General features: G+C 43.3%; 1 protein-coding gene across 1 annotated transcript in view; it reads right to left on the reverse strand.

The window, feature by feature from the left end:
* The window catches only part of ACVRL1 (activin A receptor like type 1), a 65,057-nt gene extending 42,975 nt beyond the window's left edge, over positions 1-22,082 (reverse strand). The window contains exon 1 of the mRNA XM_061615219.1: positions 21,582-22,082. The gene's annotated coding sequence lies outside the window, so the exon portion shown is untranslated. The remainder of the gene's footprint in view (positions 1-21,581) is intronic.
* Positions 22,083-23,144: the final 1,062 nt, after the last annotated feature.

The raw sequence follows: 23,144 nt of genomic DNA on the forward strand, positions 1-23,144 counted from the left end.
CCCTGCTCCCAAAAAAGCAGAGGGACTAAGATCCCCTGGGCGACTACCCTCCTGGTGCTTATGGAGATGACCGTAATATATTTTGTGACGTGCAAGTTCGACATTATTTATTAAGTGTGTTTAGGATTACACTGATGGCATCCCCAAATATGTACTTTCACACAGACTTTGGTTTTCCATAACACAATGTTTGTCCGAGCCTCCACACTTGGGGGGCACTACTTGCACACCCCTTCCATAAGCACATCAGAGTTGGATACACACCTGAACCAAGACCCAGACAAAAGGGCACTCAAAACAAAAAGGTAATTACAGTGGCTGAGTAGATCTTGTACAGTGGTTATACTGACTGGGCAGCCACTGTCCTTCACATTTTACAAAATACTTTTTCCTATACAAAGATTAAATTTCTGTGTATGAAAAAGTAATATATGAAGTGGTCTCAATAGTGAGAAAAGTAAACAAGTGAATGGTGATCCAAATGTTTTTCATTCTCACGTTATGAAGCTAGCTGCCAGATGATGTATCACCTTCGCTACGCATGCAGCGTAGACTGAAAAAACAGCACCCAAGCCACCATTCAATACGTGCACGTGTTCTTTCCAACATGAATCTACAGGTCTCAAAAAGTAATGTGTGACAAAGTCCTCAAACACCTTATAACATGCCTCAAACATGGTCTCTTGTTCTACCAGCATGCCTTCACACCATCACTTTGCCAAAACATAAGGATAGGTAAATTGCTTTTAGGGAGGTTCACAATTATGATTTCCTATTTATTTAATCTAAAAATATTTAAAATACATAAAAACAGCCAGGGGAAGATATTGGAGAAATATAAAATAAACACAAATAAAAAAAGGGGGGGAGGAGGTGAAAAGACCTTAAATGTGCTACTCACCATCTCTCAGCCTATCCTCCCCTCAGGATGAAAACAACGGAGAACCATGACCACCCCCAGGAAGAAGGGCACACTTAAAATGTAGAGGAAAACATCATCTACAACCATAGTGTGAAATCAAATATTTATTGGGACACAGTATGAAGAAATATTTATATAAACATGACTCTCAAATATGTTTATGAATTACACAATCTTTAAATATATTTATAGTGCAATCCAATGTTTGTTTACTCAGAAGCAAGTCCCAATGTATTCAATGGGGCTTACTCAGACTGGGAAGTGTACAGAGAACTACAGCCTGAAGTGATAAGGAACTTGTTCTTTCAACTTGTTCTTTTAAGTTGAGACCTTATCCAAGTCTGAGTCTGTGTTGGAATTGCTTTTTAATATGTTTTTAAGCCTTTTTTTAAAAAAATGTTTTTTAAAGTTTTTAAAAAATATTTTCAAATATGTTTTAATATATTTTAAAGTCTGTTTTTATGCTGTTTTAAAGTGCTTTTAGTGCTTTTGTTTGCCACCCTGGGCTCCTACTGGGAGGAAGGGCGGGATATAAATCAAATCATAAATAAATAAACTTCATTCACCCAACCCAAAATTCAGAATCATGCGTCTTTAGGCTGTTTTCCAACTGTTTATTCTTGCTTTATGGTTATTGGATTTTAAAGGGATTTATTTCTTGTTGTGAGCTGCCTTGGTTTCCAACCCTACCTCACAGGGTTGTTGGAAAGACTACACACACACACTGCAGATGTATAAATACATACAGCCCATATAATAGTTTATTGTCAAATCAGTTGGTCATTGCAGAAAAATCAGTATTAGTTTTTAAAAAATCTGTATTCGTTTCCTACAGAATAAAAACTGTAATACCTAAGTAAGCCCTGCCTACTTGCTTTAAAATAGGACTGGGGGGGGGGGACGGAAAGAGAACACAAACACAATTCTTTTTTACATTCACTCCAAAGTCCCATTGATTTTCAGCACATTCATAACCATGTCTACTCAAAAGTAAATCCTATTGAATTCAATGGGATTTACTCTGGAGATATGGGATTAGCAATGCTTTTACCCCCACATAAGCAGGTATTTGGAAGGTTTTGAAAACACTGCCCAGGATCTGACTCCTACACACAAGAGGGGAAAAAACTGAAATGTATATACTTACCCAATTTATGAGATTTTCAGATAAACGAGGGGGGGGGAACCACCATTTTCTGGCCTTGCAATGAGGTTTACTAGACACTGCCACAGGTCAAACAAACACTTCACTGATTGGCTGCAATCCTGAATGGGCGGGGTTAAAGCTACGAAGTGCTATACAGTAGTTTAAAAAAAGATTTAACGGGGGCGGCTGATGTTTTTATGTATATCTCGAGAACCGGACCACCTAGAAACTTATTTTTTTTTAAAGTAAAGGCGAGAATCACCCCCCTCTGATGGTGTCACCTGGTGTGGCTCGCACCCCCCGCACCCCCCTAGTGACGCCACTGGGGGGCGGCTGACATTTTTATGTATATCTCGAGAACCGGACCACCTAGAAACTTAATTTTTTAAAAAATTAAAGCTGAGAGTCACCCCCCTCTGATGGTGTCACCTGGTGCGGTCTGCACCCCCCGCACCCCCTAGTGATGCCACTGTGTAAGCTGGAGGTTTTAAAGGAGAGCAGAGATATACTGTACATAAACCAGATGGAATGGAAAGAACTAATGGAACAATTTGTTGGAAGTGGGGCAAGAGCAACTCCTGTTTTGTTCTTTTGTTTCTGCTCCAGAAGGGAGATAGAGCTAGGGTACTCCAGATGGATAGGCTTGTTTACCTTTACCTGTGATGCTCTGACTGACTTCCTTCTGTCGCTAGACTGTTACGTCTTTAGGGAAGCTTACCTGCCCCTCCTCCTTCCACCCTTTCCACTCCTTTTTGTCCTCCGACTGTCCGGGAGAGAGGAGACATCCCTTTGTCTCTGCTCTCTCCAAGCCATGAGGCTAACTCCTACACCTGCCTCCAACTTAAGTTAGTGAGTTAGAGCTAGGTATGCTTTTCTATCTACAATGTAGTTCTATAAATAAAATAACTTTTCTTATTTTACTAAGTCTCAAGTCTCAGTGATGCTGATGCAGGGTAAAAGCCTGCTTTCTTAGGTAAACGCACGCACACGCTGGCACACTCGCATTTCATCGTCTGCTGTTACTCTGCTGCTGTGGTGTTGCTTTAAATGAAATTAAGCACACAAATTACACACAGCGCAACACAATTATCACTAGATATAAACTCTATAGAAAGGACAGAGAAGGGCATACTGGAAGTGGTGTCATTCTGTACCTCAAAGAGGACATAAAGTCATGTTCAATGTAGCATTAAGGTAAACATTCTTTCAGTGGAAGGATTTTTCTTTATGCAACAGAACATTATCCCGCCCCCACCATGTGCTCTGAGATTTCCCCCAACCCTCCCAAAAGCATATTCACCAAATGATCCCAGGGCAAGTTACAACAAACAAACAATTAAAATAAGTACAATGACCAATTAAAATAAAAGAAAAACCATAAAATAGTCAATATCAGAATAACAAAACAGCAAAACAAAACAAAGCAAAAAACCAGCAAGACAGAACTGAAGTACCCAGCAATGTACAGTAATACAGGAAGAGGCCTGGGTAAAGAGGTGTGCCTTGACTAATTGTCAAAAAGCATGAAGGCACACCTCTGAGGAAAGATAATTCTACAACCTGGGAGCCACCACAGAGAAAGCCCTGGAGTCACAGAGGATGCACTTCCAACAGGGCCTCCCCATTCTGATGTTGAGATGGAGAATGAAATCAAGGAGCATCCAGCGGAGGAAATGTTGGTGAAATGTAGCCTTTGCCAATCTGGTGTCCTCCATGCATACAACTCAATGCTGCAACATGCTGGCTGGGGGGTTGATGGGAGTTGTAGTCCAAAACGTCTGAAGGGCTCAGACTTCATTTGCCCTCACAGAGACTAGGTAAACGTGTATTCAAAGTCATGACAAAGGAGTACAACTTCTACACACCCTGTGTGTGCCCCAGAAAGGTTTGTAATGGAACTGACTGGAGGAGATGTGACCCAGGACTTAAGTTATGCTAAGGACTTTGTGTGAGACGCAAATGCTGTTGAACTGATTGGGAACCGTGATCACAGTGCTCTTAAATTCAACATATATTTCAGTGGACAAGTCCCAAGGAAGTCCCACACACAGGCACATTTGACTTCAAAAAAGGAATTCCCCCCCAAATAATGGAACTGTTAAAAAGAAAACTGAAAGGAAAAGTGAAGAGGGCCAACACTTGCCAGGATGCTTGGGGGTTATTCAAAATCACAATAACAAAAGCTCAGCGAGAATGTATACTGCCACTGGCAGCTGGCAGTGCGGGTGGGACTGAGCTGATTTCCCCGCTTCCAAATACTGTGGGTCACTGCTGCTTACCTAGAGCAGGAGGTGTGTGGAGCTTGGTGTGCGGCAGTGCACAGCAGCGGAGTCAGTCCTCAGCTTCTGCCACTGCATACCACGTGGAGCTCCCCACACCTCCCCCTCTCCCTCTTGGCAAGCAGCAGAAACCCATGGTTTTGGGAAGCCAGGACTCGGGAGATCAATGCAGCCCCCCCTGTGGCGCCTGCTCCTATGTTCTGCAGATCAGAAAAGGATCTGCAGAAAGGATGTCTGCATGGTTAACCAGCAGAGTCCGACAGCTATTACAGGCAAGAAGGCTTCCTTCAGAAAATGGAAGTCTGGTTCATATTAGGACAGTGGTTCTCAATCTTTTTTGTTTCATGGCACACTGTAAAACATATAAAAATTTTCTGGCGCACTTCGCATACAAAATTAAAAAATATATTAATATATTTTAAACGATGAATAAAAATAACTTAATAATAATATACTTTCATAATATTTGCAGCACACCTAGCCACCTCTTGCGGCGCACCAGTGTGCCCCGGCGCACAGTTTGAGAATCACTGCATTAGGAGAGCAGCACTTTCTGCACTTCCAGTTTCATACAAAAGTGTTGGATAGAGAGCCTAGGGAGCTATTCTGCAGGTATTCCTGCAGAGAGAGGATAGGCTTCTGAGCAGCTGCAGGCTTCCTTTCACTGACTCTTCATGATAAACTCTGCCTGGAGATGGTGCACTACCTTAGTAAACCTGGTCACGACATAAGACATGATCCGAGCTTCAATTGTGGGTACAAAGCTTTTAGATTTTTACTTTTTTTAAAAAGGAGAGATGGATGCCTAATTTTGGTTTTGGGAAGTATCTGGCCTCAAACGATGCTGAGTTTGCTCTGTGTTGCGTTGCAGTTGGATCCTCTTTTAGGCTACACTGCCTGGCTTTGTTCCAAGCTGTCCCCTCTTATCTCCATGAGCTGAGGCCAGCTGTTGATTTCAGAGACTTAGGGGTTTTGTAGCCAGCTTATCACTGATATAAAAATACTCTTTGCAAAAATCCAAAAATGTTCCAGCTGCTCCATTGAGGAGACAGAAGTGGGAGGATGATTGGGTGGGCTTTTTTGTTTTGTTTTGTTTTTGGGTCACTTGTTTGTTCATTTCCTTGTGAAACAGAAACTCTTGCCAAGCTAAACCCAATGGAGTCTTGACCTCACCCATTCCCCTTCCAACTACTGCAACCTTCCTCTTTGTAAACGCAGAAAAATTTGGGTCCGGAGAGTCTGGAACCATTTTGTTTTGCGTCGCCCACAGATTCCTAGCACAAACAAGCCGTCTTTCAGCTTCCTGCTATTCAAGAATTCCAATGTGTAGCCAGGGCGTTACAGCCCGGACAGGAATCAAGATTATTTAGATTCTGTCCCTGATGTTGGGGAGGGGGACGGGAAATGGAGATATGTAAACAGAGAGATCCATAAATCTGCAAAGGTCTATCAGAGTAACACCTAAGCAGCATGGCTCCAGCCATGGGGGGGATATAAACTCCCCCAGAAATGGCTTGCTTTGTTTTTGCTCATGGATGGGAAACAGAGGTTAAAACTCAGAAAACATTGGCCTGTAAATAGTGATATCAGAAAGGAACAAGATTCAGTGCAGAGGGAATGCTGGCTCACTGCAAATCAGATGTCTGTATCTGGAGCAGGTACTCCCCTCTCTTCTCCTTCCTTTCCCATTTCAGCCTTAGGGCTCCTCCAGATGACCTGTTTATTGAACATTCATCTTGATTCATTTGCACAAAGCTTACACAGAGGTTAGATTATATCCAGTCTTCCCTGAGGACTAGTTCTGATCTGTTTGCAAGGACGTTATACAACAATGAACATTCATCTGGATTTGCTTGCAGGGTGATCATATGCCTATGGTTAATCATTCATTCATTCCACACTTTTCAATGCATTTCCCTGTCACTTGAGGGTACCTCCAGTCTGTCACTCTTTTGTGAAAGGGATTCAAGGATTCAAGCCCATACCAGAACTTTAGGTTTGTGCAGTTAATTATGGATGAAAGGGCTCTGTTGTCCTAGCACAATAAATGTACTTTAAAGAAGAATTGGACTTTTTGCTCTTCAGAAAGTGTGGGATGAACAAACGATTGACGGGAAGACATGCAAAGGTCCCTTCAAACAAATCAGGGTGAATGCTCCTTATCGTACACCCACCCTGCAAACAAATAAAAACAAATGCTCCATAAAGACACTTTCTGTCTATTGCACTTCCTCCCACTCTGTTCTCTATTTCGGCTCACTTTCCTCGTCTTGGACAGCCCAACAGCTACAACACTTCAGCTCTGCCTTTGCTCCAGCTGTTGATTCCCAGAATTCTCTCCCTCTTGGGGAATCTTGTGACCTCGTCTTTTCGCAACTGGCCTGATCTCTAGTTCTCATAGACGCTGTCTCCATCAAAGTCTCTCAGGAGGATGCGCCAACAAGGCGCCTTCTTGTGTCTACTGCTTTCCAGATCTTTTTAAGATGAGACCTGGGAATTGTCAAATCAGGCTATTCTGTAAATTGCCTCCAAAAACTGGGAAACTATTGAGCAATCGCAGCCCACACAGAGAAGACAAGAAAGGTGAAAAGTTGTGTGCATCCTATTTTACCCTCTGTCAAACCAAAGGAAGCTACAGGTGATGCTCACAGACATGAAGTTTGGGACACATGGGTAAGGATGGACAAATCTGTCATTTTAATTTTGTGAAGTTTCTCATTTTTCCAATCTTAAGTTCAGTTCTCCACATTTCTTTTGTTAAAAAATCCTCATGAAAATTCTCCAGCGTTTCAATGCAAGTTTCTCCTAATAAACACATCTTTGTATGCGTTTTTGACTTATGTACACATTTTTGCAAGCAATCTTCTCGAATATAATGTATTTTTGTACATCATTTTCATGAATATAAGTATTTTTATGCACATTTCCCCCTAATATATGCATTTTTGTACACGTGGGTTGGTTGCAGAACTGCACCACAAAATTCAGAGAAGCACAAATTTTGAAGGATGGCTGCGTTTTGATTTGCATATTGGTACAAGAGGTGCAAATTAGATAGCTTCTCCTTAAAATACAAACAAAATTGAATTTCTCCTACAGCTCTACACATGAGCCTTCAAAATTCATTGCCATAGCACATTCTGACAATGGTCACATTTGGATGTAACACTGGCCATAAACATAGTTAGGGAAATTGGCTTCTGCGTGAGCTGTGTGCCTTACCAGCTTTGCCCCTCCCTTCCTAGAGTGGGGAAACACATCACGGAATGGGTGGTTTAGGGTTACGTGCAAACCAGCGCTTGCTATTTGTTTCTTCCAACCCAAGCCGTAACCGGAAAGCCAAGAACAAACGTTGGCTTCCGCTTGTGGTTGTTTGGAAAAAAATCAACTACGAGTGCTGGTTTGTAACACTGAGGCTGCAATCCAGTACACACTTATCTGGGAGTAAGTCCCTTGAACCCACTGGAGCTTACTTCTGAGTAGACATGTGTTGGATTGCAGCCCAAGCCAGCTGCTCCTTGGTTTATTTTCCCACTCTAGGAAGGGAGGAGTAAAGAGGGGACTGTCAGAGCTACATGTATCAGCCCACAGCTCATGCACAAGCTAATTTCCAGAAAAGACATCATACTCTGTAACTAAACACAAATAAATGGTGCAAGCTATTCGTCTACTTTTGGTAAACTTCCCCAGACCAATTAATCAGGTGCGTATATGTGGCCAGGGAGCCACCCCATGTAAAATCAAATGACACTTGGACCCTTCCAGCATTAGGGGCTGAGGGCTCCAGATTCATCCTGAAGCAGGAAGCTGGGCAACAGCACTTCAGTACAAGCAGAAAAGAGGGAAATAGCCTATATGATATACCTGGATCAAGTCCACAGGGTGAACATTTTCTGCATTTGCTGATTTGCCATTTTAAAACTTACTGTTTATTTATTTTTTGGTTACATCTGCTTAATCACCCAGGTTCTCCTAACAAACACGATGTTCCCCACAGGCTGCTGGGAACAGCTCAGAAACATGGGCAGTGTCTGTTAAGGGCTAATACATTGGAAGGGGACTATGCAGAATTTCCAGAATTTTTCAGGAACTGGGCTTCCTGTGTCCTGCCACAGATCACTCTTGAAGGAAGGGATAACAGACGTCACAGTTATGAAGGGAAAGCCATAAGTGTGTATGTTTGTGTGCACACTGACAGTTTTTGAATGGATTGCCACAGCATCACTTCAACAGACTGTCCGTCCGTCCATCCAGATAGCACAATCTTCTATTGCATGGTAATGGCACTTGAATGCCTATATAAGTCTTTTTGGACACATTCATGGAAGATTGATCAACCAATGGTTAGTAATCATGACAGATAAATGGAATTTCCCAACTGGGAGGCACCATGCCTCTGAATACCAGCTGCAGGGAGCAACAGCAGGAGAGGGCAACTGTTGCCCTTGTGCCTTGCTTGTGGGCTTTCCAGAGACATCCGGTTGGCCACTATGAGAAACAGGATGCTGGACTACATAAACCTGATTCAGCAGGGCTCTGCTTATGGTCGTCTTTTTTTTTTTTTTTGACATTCTAAATCCCCTTAAATGACATTAAGCTGAGCAGGAAGTGGAACTTATCTTACACATCAGAACCTGCGTTTAGTGTGGGATTTCACTGCTGACATTTGTCATGTGCTCATGTGATCATCTTCAGCCTGCTCCACGAGCTAGGGGGAGCCCCCAGCTGATGAAGCGTCAAAGCCCCAGCTGACAAAGCATCAAGGCGAGTTAAGCAACAGAGCGAGAAGAGGATAAGTAGCACCCATTTATTTCATTATTTAATTGAATTAAAACAGCTCAGAGTAATAAGTAATAAGGGCAGCCTAGGGTCACCGTGAGCTAGGAGCCAAATCCTGAAAGAACCTGTAACTTAGGAGACAGATCCTAGGCCCCAGCTGACAAAGCGTCAAGGCGAGTTAAGCAGCAGAGCGAGTTCGGCAGCAGGGCGAGGAGGCCAGCCCCCCCTACTCTGCCCGTCTGTTCCTTGACCTCAACTAAACCGCAGTTTCCAACTCATTAACTTAATAAACCTTAAACAAAACTATGCAGGTAAGAAGCCAGCAGGGGTGTGGGGGCTTTCCAGTGGTTTGCACTGCCTGCAGCATGTACGACTATCTGCCTGTTGGACAGAAGTCGTGGGTGTGCTCTCGGTCCAATGAGCTCCTGGCTCTCCGGGAACGACTTCATTTCCTTGAGGCCAAGGTGGCTGACCTGGAAAAGCTGAGAGAGGCAGAGAGGTGTGTGGAGGAGGCCTTCAGGGACGTTATAGCTGTGTCCCACTCCAACGATGATAGCTCTCCTGCTATCATGGAGAACGATGGTCTCGGGGAAGGAGAGCATCCAGCCGAGGAAGAGGGAAACGATCCCTTAGAAGGGACCCATTCCTTGGGGGATGAGGAGCTATCCGCTCGTGCCGAGGACATATCTCCGGGGGGTGGAGAGATCCTTGTAGTGGGTGATTCGATCATTAGGAACATAGACAGTGGGGTGTGTGATGGGCGTGCAGACAGCAAGGTGATTTGCCTGCCTGGCGCGAAGGTTGTGGATATCGCCCGTCGTTTAGATAATTTGGTAGACAGTGCTGGGGAGGAGTCAGTGGTCGTGGTGCACGTTGGCACCAATGACATGGGGAAATGCAGCCGTGAGGTCCTGGAAGCAAAATTTAGGTTGCTAGGTAGGATGCTGAAAGCCTGGACCTCCAAGGTGGCTTTCTCTGAAATGCTACCAGTTCCACGCGCAGGACCAGCCAGACAGGCACAGCTTTGCAGTCTCGATGTGTGGATGAGACAATGGTTTCAGGAGGAGGGGTTTGGATTTGTTAGGCACTGGCGAACATTTTGGGACAAGCCAGTCTTGTACAAAAGGGACGGGCTCCACTTGAACCATACTGCTGGCACTTAAAATTAAAAAGGTGGCAGAGCAGCTTTTAAACTGACTGAGGGGGGAAACCCTACAGGAGCTGAGGAAGGTCCAGTTCGGAATAAACCTCCCCCCTGGGATAAAGACCAAAGAAATGATGACATTTTAAAAGGGGTAGGCCTAGAAGTAGGCATTGTGAGAGCAGGGGCACAGGATATAAATTCAGAAGAGCAAAATTACCACAGGCCAAACCAAAAGTGCCAAAGACACTTGAAGAGAGACACTGCTTACAAGTGCCTGTAGCTAATGCTAGGAGCCTCCGAACCAAGATGGGAGAACTGGAGTGCTTGGTCTTAGAGGAGAGCATTGATATAGTGAGCATAACGGAGACCTGGTGGAATGGAGAAAACCAGTGGGATATGGTTATCTCTGGATATAAACTATATCGAAAGAACAGGGAAGGATGTATTGGTGGTGGTGTCACTCTATACGTGAAAGAAGGCATTGAATCCAGCAAGCTCAAAACCCCAAAAGTTTCTCCTCCACAGAATGGTTGTGGGTGGTGATACCATGCCCCAGGAGGGATTTAATACTGGGAACGATATATCGTCCCCCTGATCAAAATGCTCAGGGAGACCTTGAGATGAGATATGAAATTGAGGAAGCATCCAAACTAGGAAATGTGGTAGTAATGGGTGACTTCAACTACCCGGACATAGACTGGCTGCATATGTGTTCCAGTCATGACAAAGAAGCAAAATTTCTAGATATTCTAAATGACTATGCCCTAGACCAGTTGGTCATGGAACCGACCAGAGGGACGGCAACCCTGGACTTAATCCTCAGTGGGGACCGGGACCTGGTGCAAGATGTAAGTGTTGTTGAACCGATTGGGAGCAGTGACCATAGTGCTATTAAATTAAACATACATGTAATAGCCAATTGCCAAGAAAATCCAACACGGTCACATTTGACTTCAAAAGAGGAAACTTCACAAAAATGAGGGGATTGGTAAAAAGAAAGCTGAAAAACAAAGTCCAGAGGGTCACATCACTCGAAAATGCTTGGAAGTTGTTTAAAAACACTATATTAGAAGCTCAACTGGAGTGCATACCGCAGATCAGAAAAGGTACCACCAGGGCCAAGAAGATGCCAGCACGGTTAACGAGCAAAGTCAAGGAAGCTCTCAGAGGCAAAAAGTCTTCCTTCAGAAAATGGAAGTCTTGTCCAAATGAAGAAAATAAAAAGGAACACAAACTCTGGCAAAAGAAATGCAAGAAGACAATAAGGGATGCTAAAAAAGAATTTGAGGAGCACATTGCTAAGAACATAAAAACCAACAACAAAAAATTCTATAAATACATTCAAAGCAGGAGACCATCTAGGGAGGCGATTGGACCTTTGGATGATAAGGGAGTCAAAGGTGTACTAAAGAACGATAAGGAGATTGCAGAGACGCTAAATGGATTTTTTGCATCTGTCTTCACAGTGGAAGATAGAGGGCAGATTCCTGAACCTGAACTAACATTTGCAGGAAGAGATTCTGAGGAACTGAGACAAATAATGGTAATGAGAGAGGAAGTTCTAAGCTTAATGGACAATATAAAAACTGACAAATCACCGGGCCTGGGTGGCATCCACCCGAGAGTTCTTAAAGAACTCAAATGTGAAATTGCTGATCTGCTAACTAAAATATGTAACTTGTCCCTCGGGTCCTCCTCTGTGCCTGAGGACTGGAAAGTGGCAAATGTAACGCAAATATTCAAAAAGGGATCCAGGGGGGATCCCGGAAATTACAGGCCAGTTAGCTTAACTTCTGTCCCTGGAAAACTGGTAGAAAGTATTATTAAAGCTAGATTAACTAAGCACATAGAAGAACAAGCCTTGCTGAAGCAGAGCCAGCATGGCTTCTGCAAGGGAAAGCCCTGTCTCAGTAACCTATTAGAATTCTTTGAGAGTGTCAACAAGCATATAGATAGAGGTGATCCAGTGGACATAGTGTACTTAGACTTTCAAAAAGCGTTTGACAAGATATCTCACCAAAGACTTCTGAGGAAGCTTAGCAGTCATGGAATAAGAGGAGAGGTCCTCTTGTGGATAAGGAATTGGTTAAGAAGCAGAAAGCAGAGAGAAGGAATAAACGGACAGTTCTCCCAATGGAGGGCTGTAGAAAGTGGAGTCCCTCAAGGATCGGGATTGGGACCTGTACTTTTCAACTTGTTCATTAATGACCTAGAATTAGGAGTGAGCGTTGAAGTGGCCAAGTTTGCTGACGACACTAAATTGTTCAGGATTGTTAAAACTAAAAGGGATTGCGAAGAGCTCCAAAAAGTCCTCTCCAAATTGAGTGAATGGGCAGAAAAATGGCAAATGCAATTCAATATAAACAAGTGTAAAATTATGCATATTGGAGCAAAAAATCTTAATTTCACATATACGCTCATGGGGTCTGAACTGGCGGTGACCGACCAGGAGAGAGACCTCGGGGTTGTAGTGGACAGCACCATGAAAATGTCGATCCAGTGTGCGGCAGCTGTGAAAAAGGCAAATTCCGTGCTAGGGATAATTAGGAAAGGTATTGAAAATAAAACAGTCGATATCATAATGCCGTGGTATAAATCTATGGTGCGGCCGCATTTGGAATACTGTGTACAGTTCTGGTCGCCTCATCTCAAAAAGGATATTATAGAGTTGGAAAAGGTTCAGAAGAGGGCAACCAGAATGATCAAGGGGATGGAGCAACTCCCTTACGAGGAAAGGTTGCAGCATTTGGGGCTTTTTAGTTTAGAGAAAAGGCGGGTCAGAGGAGACATGATAGAAGTGTATAAAATTATGCATGGCATTGAGAAAGTGGATAGAGAAAAGTTTTTCTCCCTCTCTCATAATACTAGAACTCGTGGACATTCAAAGAAGCTGAATGTTGAAAGATTCAGGACAGACAAAAGGAAGTACTTACTCAGCGCATAGTTAAACTATGGAATTTGCTCCCACAAGATGCAGTAATGGCCACCAGCTTGGATGGCTTTAAAAGAAGATTAGACAAATTCATGGAAGACAGGGCTATCAATGGCTACTAGCCATGATGGCTGTGCTCTGCCACCCTAGTCAGAGGCAGCATGCTTCTGAAGACCAGTTGCCGGAAGCCTCAGGAGGGGAGAGTGTTCTTGCACTCGGGTCCTGCTTGCAGGCTTCCCCCAGGCACCTGGTTGGCCACTGTGAGAACAGGATGCTGGACTAGATGAGCCACTGGCCTGATCCAGCAGGCTCTTATGTTCTTATGTGCTTAAGTCACATTCCACACGTACGTTGCTACCAGAAAAATGCAGCGGACTGCTCAATGTGGTTTGGGGGTTGCAAGCAGGCCTCATGGCAAAGCAATTACATAGCTGCTTCACCGCAGTTTGGATTGTTTCCTATTAAACCACATTTTCTACAGGCCAACTTTACATGAGAATTGATTATAATTTTCACATTCACAGGATCTTCTCTTTGTACTTTAGGTACCTAGGACCGTCAGCATTTTTGGGTGGGATTCAATTGCATGCCAGCAAATTCAGGTTGCACTATTAAAGTTCATTTGGAGCTCTTGTGCAGGAAACCCACTCCCCCCCCCGACTTTTTGCACATTTATTTATTTATTTATTTGTATCTTGCCCTTCCTCCCAGAGGGAGCCTAGGGCAGCAATAAGGAAAATGACACGAAAATGCAATAGAAAGTGTGGGATAACTAGTGCTTGACACAGCATTGTATAACCTCTCCACAAACAAATCAGAATGAATGTTCAATAGATAGCCAACACTGTCTAAAGTCCCTGCAAACTTTGTGCAAACAAATCACTGACAGCGATCTGATTTAAACCAGGTCAGACTGTTTATCCATTTGGGCAAGTGCTGTCTACTTCAACAGGCAGCAGCATTATCTGGGGGTCTCCGGTAGAGAGAGGTCTTTCTCATCATTTGCTACCTGATCCTTTTAATCAGAGATGGCAGGGACTGAACCAGGGACCTCCTGAACACAAAGCATGTTCGTTACCATAGAGTTATGACTCTTTTTCTACAGGGCCTGCCCTCCCATTAGGCAGAGTGAGGCAGCTACCTCAGGTGGCAAATGCTGGGGGGCAGGGACTGGACAGAACAGTGTGCACCATGTGCTAGGCTGTTGCCTTCTGGTGCAGTGGGGGGGGGGTGCTGTCCTGTTGCCAGTGTTGAAGTAAAATTCACCTGCCAGTCCACTGGTCAGCTTTTATACATGGAATGGAGGCAGGCAGCAGGGGGAAGGCACCATCTAGCCTTTTGCTTCAGGCAGCATAATGTCTTGGGCCAGTCCTGTTCTCCTGCCTTGTAAGTTTGCATTTTTGTTGTTTGGGTCTAGGCTGGTTTCAAGCACATCATTGATTTTCATTTTTTCCCTCAACATACCACCTCCCACAAGCTCTTCTACTTCCTAGAGCTGATGTTTCATAAGAGTAAAGAATATGAGCTAGACATCCATGGCTCAAATAGTAGCTGGGGACAAAGAGAAATTGTGCCCTTAGGTAAGTCAGTCTCTCCATCTGCATCCCCCCCCTCACCCCAATCTAAAAGATGGGTTGAATGTAATGGCTTGAGGAATATGGCTTGAGTATAATGACCTTTTACAGAGTCATTATAAGGATTACTGGGAAGATTATAAGAAGGGATTTGAACCTTAGAAAAAAAACCCATAAATGATAAGTACAATTCTGCGGCTGAATGTTTGGAAACCTCAAACGTATTTGCTGTTTCTGCTTTTTAATGCCAAAATAGCACTCATGACTTGGTTCCTTTTTTAAAAGAAAAAAAATCTAGAATGTGTGACTTCAAGGATTGGCCTTGGCCTTGGCCTTGTTTCAGGGTTAGGGAGGGGCTGGAGAATTTCCCACGGTTGCAGTCCTCCACCTAATGACCAGATTTTTTTAAACCCAGTGTCTGTAATGGAGTGAAGTGTGCACAACTGGATGACAGATTTGCAGTCTAAGAAACCTAGATTGTACCTCTTAGCTATTGCCATTTCAGTTACCTTCTTAAGAGTTTCAGAAAATGGGTGAAAATCTCACCTCACATATTAAAAAGTAAATATTCATCCTTTTGAGTTACAGAAAGCTGCATCAGGAATGGGGAGTCTGTGGCTCTCCAGTTGTTGCTGGACTCCCATCATCCCTGATCACTGGCCATGCTGGCTGGGGCTGATGGAATCCAACAATGTCTGGAGGGACACAAACCATCCCACCCCCAGGCTGTATTGCAGGATAGCTCAGAAGCTGGCACCCAAGAGTGGACTTTCGTAATTCATTGTCACAACATGATGGCCACTGGCTTAGATGGCTTTAAAAGGATTAGACAAATACTATATATGCAGGATGGAAATACTGGCAATTTTTAGTCAGGTTAGGTCCCAAATGCTAGGAAGGCATGGCAAAGGGGTGCTGTTTCCTTCATATCCTGCCTGTACACTTTCCAAAGGCACCTGGCTGACCAGTATTAGTGCTAGACAGCCGAGATGGACTCTGAGTCAGATTCACCATGGCTCTTCTTACACACCCTCTTTGGAGGGACAGATCAGTCCCTTTGGAGGGTTAGATAGTAGACAGGCCCCTTCTTTGATTTCTTTTAGGCTGCAGGTTAAGACCTTTTTATTCTACCAGGCTTTTAGTGACTTTTGATCTTCCCTATTGTCAAAGTGTTTCATTTGTTTTCTTTTCTTAAAATCTGGGCTTTTTAATGCTCTCTGGTTTGAATAGGGATGAGATTTAAATTGTAATTCACAAATAGGCAAAAAACCTTGCGGTTTAAGAACATATCTATAGCCCACAGATATTTCTATCAAACTTTAAAAAGCAGGGAAATTGGGCAGCTATAGTGAATGCACCAGGGGAGCAGGAGACCTGACCTCCTCTCTGAGATATTTACAAATTTGTCAAAATGCAAACACAATTTGGGTTGGTCTTTCACAGTCCAATCCACTTCCTGTGTAGCTTGGAATAATTTGGTAACATGTGCCTCTGAGCACAAGGGGCAAAGTCAGTAACAGGATTACAGGTACTCTGTGAACATGGCTGATTTTTAATGAATTTCAACAGATTATGAGAACTCTGACAGAAAAAAGTCCAAAAGGGGTCTGTTCTCCCCCCCTCTTTTTAGACTTTGAACTCTTGATTCTCTCTGACTGTTTTGTGTATCGTCATGAAAATTTACAGGGTTGTTAAGCAAGCATTTCTGAGTTCAGGACTATAAGTTTTGTAAAGTTTTGTTTTGAAATGAGCTTATGGGAAGCATCTGAATGGCATGGGGGTGTCTTTTCAATTTAACATTGCGGAATGCGAAAAATCAACGCTGGCTATAGTGTACAGCCACTCTCATGGCTGTATAATGAGCAGTTTTAATGGTTACAAACTGCTTTAGGGCTCTTTTTAGAACTGGAAGATGGAATATTAATTTTAATAACTCAGGGATGGGAAACCTGTGGCCCTCCAGATGTTGCCAGACTACAGCTCCTACCCTCATTATTAGACATGATGGTTGGAGATGATGGAAGTTGGAGTCTAACAGCATCTGGAGCGCCACAGGTTTCCCCAGCCCTGCAATAAACAATCAAAACAAAACAATCATCCCAATTTACCTTACAGACCTGTAGGGAAAATAAAATGTAGCATGCAACTGATCTTTGGGCCATGGTGAGAAAGAACAAATAATGTTCTTCTTTGCCACTGGTTGCAATAAGGGCAGGCTAATAAGGTTATAGGTAGGGTTGCCAAGTTCTTGGCCTGATCCTGATCCTGTATCTTTAGGAGAAGAGAAAGTCAGCCAAGTGCAGGTGTTCTTGCAACTCTGTAATGGGAAAAACCACAAGGTGGAATTCTCCCTCCGCCCTCCACAACTTTTAAAGGTACAGAAGACCTCTTGGTTGCCAGGCCCGGCCTCCAGGATGTCTTCTATATCTTTAAAAGTTGTGCAGGGGGAAGGGAGAATTCCACCTTGTGGTTTTTCACATTATGGAGTAGCAAGAACACCTGCACTTGGCTGACCTTCTGTTCTCCTAAAGATACAGGATCAGTCTCAGGCCATGGACCTGGCAACCCTAGTTATAGGTGTACTTACATTAATCCTGAGTATGGTAGGAGAGAAATTCTATTCAGTTCATATTTAAAGAAAAACCTAGCTAATTCATACTTTCTGAAAAAATAGGTGAACTGAAACACAGCCATCCTTCAAAATTCGCAGTTATTCAGATTTTGCAACGTTGCTCTCCAGCCAGGCAAAGTGTACACAAATACGTATACTAAAGTGTGCATATAAATGCATATATTAGAGAAAACAACATACAAAAATACATTATATTAAAAGGGTTTGCAACAATGTGCACATTGAGCACAATTACATAGAAAAATGTGTGAGTGAGGAGAAATTCACACTAATATACTGTAGAACTTTCATGAGGCCTTTTCAAAAAATCACAAACTGATGTGGAAATGTGGAGAACTGAACTGATGCCTGGAACATTGAGAAATGGAGAGAAGCCAAAATTGACAGATTTTGCCCATTCCTAAACTTGAGTCATACTAATAAAAAGTGATAAGGCAAGATTGATCTCAGTTATACAAGAGAAAGGATGATCACCACATTTAAATATTGCAACACTATAGTTGGAAAATTAAAACAACATGTAGTCCTGAAGACAGATGTCCAGGCAACTGTTTACAAAGACCATGAAACAATTCAGTGCAGAGAGTTGTACAATTTGCCATATTCAGCACTGTCTCCTGAAAAATGCTATCTCTTAAAATTTTGCAAAAGAGTGACTGCTTCTTGCAGAGTCTTATTGGTGTCCTTCTGCATCAGCCTAGTAATAAAGCTGGGCCTACTGACAGGTAGTGATTCTCCTTAGGCATTTAATACCTTATTAAATACCTACAGGCCTTGATCACACCATTTTAAAATTCTGATATCTCTAAAATTACAAGGCTTAGAAATATATTGAATCTACCAGCAGTAGTTGTTATTGATGATGACTCCAGAGGCCAGCTCATACCCTTGAAGGTGGACCATAGTTATAGCCAGCCCAAGATTTTATTTATTTATATCCTGCCCTTCCTTCCAGGAGCCCAGGGCGGCAAATATGTTTTGCTGTCTAAGGCACACCTTTCCACCCACAAAAAGTCAAGGTGCATAGTACCCAAAACTAGACAAGTTATTTTGGCATGTCAGGCAGAAAATCCGCCAAGCACCTCTTCCCCACCTTTGCGGTATATTGTTTATCAAACAATTTACTACCCTTTCGTGACACCCAAAGGTAGTTGCCTGAGGCAACTGCCCCCTGTGCTTAAGGTCCTGCATAGCACAGTGGTATATGGCATGTTTTGCATGTACAAGGCCCCACATTTAATCTCGAGTTAAAAGGTATCAGTAGCAGGACTAGGAAAGATTTCTGTAAGTCAGAGGTAGAGCTTGGAAAAGTTACTTTTTTTAAACTACAACTCCCATCAGCCCCAGCCAGCATGGCCACTGGATTGGGCTGATGGGAGCTATAGTTCAAAAAAGTAACTTTTCCAAGCTCTGAAATATAGCTCTGAGCAAGATGGACCAATGGACTGACTGTTTAAGGCAGCTTCAGCTGGTAAGTGAAGGTGGGCTAAGTATAAAAGCTTCACTATTTTCCTAGAGTCATTATCTTTGAACACAAATTGGCACTTTACCATGACATTGTTCCCATAATGTTCCTGAGGGATGCTACATCAGGACATTGTGGGAAGCCAAAATGGTAGGTGGCAGCAGGAAGACTGCTGAGTGGGAGAGTTGTAATGTGTGGCCCCTTGTCAGGGCTTCTCTCACACCTGGCCTTGTCTAGAAGAGGAGAGAGAGAGAGAGCTTGTGTGCTTGTACAGGAAATTCCAGAACTTGTAGTTTGAAAGAAAAAGAGGGGCGTGCCATCCTGTGTTTCAGAGTTCCTCAGTTCCTGCTGACATTTCCCAAGCACAGGGAGGAGGAGCCTACAGAGTTTGTCAATTGGCTGGTAGTATGAGGAAGAGAGAGCCACCAATCAGGAATGCTGAGATCCAGTGATGCGGATAAGCAGTGGTGTAGCCAAGTAATTTTGGACCCTAGATTTAATGGTATATATAGTTTTATTGGGGTCTGAGTAACTTTTATTGATTGTTTATTTATTTATTTTAACAATTTATGTACCACTTAGTTACAATAGTCTTTAAGTGGTGTACAATAAAGATAAAAATCAGTTAAAGCTATAAATTCAGAATTCAGTTAAAATGCCTGCTGGAACAAAAAAGTCCTCAGTAGGCATGATGTTACCTTGTGTTACTATTATACCGTTAAACTTTTGCTTTGTGATGGTGTGACGACTAGCTACAAATAAACTAATCTGACCTGATCTAATGATCTCGTATGGACCCCCTTAGACAGCCATGTGTATTTCTTCAGTTGTGAAGCATACAATGAACATTTCTCTTCTCCCCCCCTTCCATTCCATGGTCTACAATGGCTTCTACTTTCCTGATGTGTCAGAGCAGGGATGGGGAATTTGTAGCCCTCCAGATGATTTGTTACACTACAGCTCCCACCAGCCCCAGGCCGCATAGCCAGTGATCAGGGATGATGGCTGTTCTAGTCGAGCAACATCTGGTGGGCCATAAGTTCCCCACCCTGTGTTAGAGCCCAAACAGTTTGCCAACCCTGATTTAAAAATACGCTGACCATGCACAGTTTTGCGTTTTAAAAACTGACTTAAACCATGGCATCACAAGGACAATAGAAATGATGTTAGCTTTCGCTTGCAAAAATGTGTATATTAGGCAAAATTGCCTACAAAATGTGAATATTTGGAGAAATTTGCACCAAAATCCTGACAAATTTTCATAAACTTTAATCAATCAATAAATTTGCAAACTGATGTGGAAATGTGGAGAATTGAACTTAAGATAGGAAAAATGAGAAACTGAAATTGACAGATTTGTCCATCCCTAGCTAGAACCAGACACTTGGTGGAAATCTTGACCTGTGGATCTCACCCTTTGCCAAATAGCTACAAAGCAGAAGGGGGAAGGTATGATTTGTAGTGGAAAGGGGGGGCAGGTGGTAAGTGCTTAACCCTTCTCCCAACCACTGCTTTCTTCCTGAAAAGCAGCAGGGGGAGGATATGATTTGCGGTGGAAAAGTAGGTAGAGTAGGTGGGAAGAGTTTAACCCTTCTCCCATCCACAACTTTCCTTCTGCAACCTCTTTCCTTCAGCTGCTTATTTTTTAATTTATTAAAGTATTTATAAGCTGCACTTTTCACAGAATTACATCAAGGCAGCTTACAACATACAGAGACACTGAATGTGTAGTTCTGATCTAGGAAGGGACAAAAATCCAGCAGAGACAAATTACTCTATCCAAGTGCTACCTAAATCCCAACACATTTCGAGTATTTAGTTCTTCATTAGGGGATGATCAAAAAACGAAATGACTCATATCTATTGCAGTGGTGGTAGCTAACTTAACGATTTCAGGAATCAGTAAGTTCCTCTGGAGCTAGTCATTTAGGAAACTGGCATTTCTTTATCCAAATTACTTGGAGTAATAAAACTATATCCTGTGCTTTTGATGTGTTCAAGAATGCCACATTTTGTTTAAAATGAGCATGCCTATCAATTCCAGACACAGATAGAGACAATCACCACAAAACAGAGGTGAGGAGCCGTGACCCTCCAGATGTTGTTGGACTCCCATTGGCCCCAGCTAGCACATCAATGGTCAGGGATGATGGGTGCTGTAGTCTAAAAACATCTGGAGGACACCAGGTTCCCCACTAGTGCCATAAATCCTCGCTGACCTGCACTGTGGTCAGTTTCACTACTGGTGGTCTGGCAATCCATCTATAGATTCTCATGATCCATAACTGGAGCATTTTAAACTATCCCTGGAAAGTCTGTTTTGATTTTTCTCAAAGAAATGGTGCTGCTGTCCATCATAATCCTTGCAATGTTTTGCCCAAATATTTCACTAAAATTTCCAGCTGAGCCAAGCTCAACAAGAGTCAAAACAATGGCCAACTGGTTTAACAGAGGACCTAAAGGGAGCTGATCCAGCCTGTAATGGGTTCTCTGGGAGCCAGGTTGTAAAAAGCAAACATGCTAAATTGCCCATGCTGCTAGGTACTGAGACATTTAAATTTTCTCCATGCTTTATGAAGGCCTGGTGCCTAAAGACTTATCTTAGAAATTTGAAATATTTTTCTTGTTTTGGCTGGGAGGTTTTTTTTTTTTGTTAAATCCCCTCCAAGTAAAAATGAAAAAGTCAGAAACATTTATTCCAACTTACCCAGGAGTCTTTGTAGGTGGAAGACACCAGCGCTTGGGCACGTCCTGTATCCTGCTGTCTTCCTGCTTTCAGCAGGCCTTAGCTAACGCTTTCCCAAAAATGTGAGATTTTTCTTCGGTACCAAAGGCTGAAGTGATCCCCCCCCCCCCGAGAGATGCGTTTGTTTAGATCACCCTGGACAGCTCGTCACAATTCTTGGATGCCTAGCCTGAGATAGATTCATGGGTCTCCTTTCTGATGACAGTACAAACCCTCCTGGATTTTCCAACTTTAAAGGAACAGCATCCCCTGATTTAGTCTGAAGCTTAGTTCTGGTGAAGCCTATCTCAGGGAGGCCGGTGTGTTGAAGGCAGGAGAAGAATGGGGGAGTGGAAGCCAGGATTTTCTTTCCAGTCCCCTCTGTGCTTTCCCTCTCGCCCTGAAAGCAGTGGTTTGGCAAGCTCTGGAGGTGGGAGAAGTTAAAAATGTTTCTTATTACTGCCTCTTCCTGCCTGGCTTTTCTCCACCACTCCCAGCTAATAAAGCATTTCCTATTGCAAAGCACAGATCTACACTCTCTCTCTCTCTCTCTCTCTCTCTCTCTCTCTTCCTCCAAAACACAGTAGAGCCCTGCACAACTGTTCTATTTCTTCTGTAATTGAAACAATTAAACAATCTCTATTTCCTCACCTTACTCTGTTTCATTTCCCCAACCCCTCCCTATTGCTATATTCATTTTCAGAAAGTAGTTGGCGAATTTTGGGGCTGTCAACCAGACTAGTGGGTATTTTACCGGTCTGGACAGCAAGATTGTATCCTGCCTATGTCACTGCTCATGTCAGGCAATCAGATCTGATAAGCCAGTAAAACCTGCAGTGCTGGCTCCAGGTTTGTGGATCCATTGGGCCAGCTGCCATCAGTGAGCCTCTGAATTTGGAAAAAGAGAGGCCTGTGAATGAACAATCCTCTTACGTTACTGGCCCTGACCTTGAGTGCTCTGTGTTCAGTGAGAATGGCAGTGTGGTTGGACCACCTGCAAACACCTGACCTCACCATCCTCTCTCCAGATTCTGATAGGGTTCATCCATGATGGCTCATCAGCTTCCACTCCAGCTCTGACACAGAACCTCCAGATTTTGTCCTGGCTATGTCCCTGGCCCTGCGGCCCTGCTCAGAGAGCCGGTACTTTTGCAGTTGAAAGCTGTCATCCCATATTGGCCAAATGTATCATAGGTCTGTTATTTGTGCAGTGGTTCTTAAAAACATGTCAGAGCGTGGTATTGTTATTTACTACAAATAAGTGTGTGTGTGTGTGTGTGTGTGTGTTGGCTGTTGCTCATTGGGACTTTTAGGGTAGAAATCATGGAGGACACAATTAGGTGGAGTCAAAGACAATAACAGGAGGAGCCAACTAATTGTAGGGTTGCCCTGTCCTCCTCCCTGCTGAGTTCTACAAGGGGCAACATTGAGACTAAGGAGGAGGGGGCTGACAGGCAGGACCATCCCATGGTTGGTTCTAAGTAAAAAGGAAGGCAGGTGGGGGCTAACTGAGGGCAGACTGAGGTTGGTGGGGCAGTGCCCCAT

This window comes from Rhineura floridana, chromosome 3 (genome assembly GCF_030035675.1).
Source record: "Rhineura floridana isolate rRhiFlo1 chromosome 3, rRhiFlo1.hap2, whole genome shotgun sequence".
NCBI classification, from domain to species: Eukaryota; Metazoa; Chordata; class Lepidosauria; order Squamata; family Rhineuridae; genus Rhineura; species Rhineura floridana.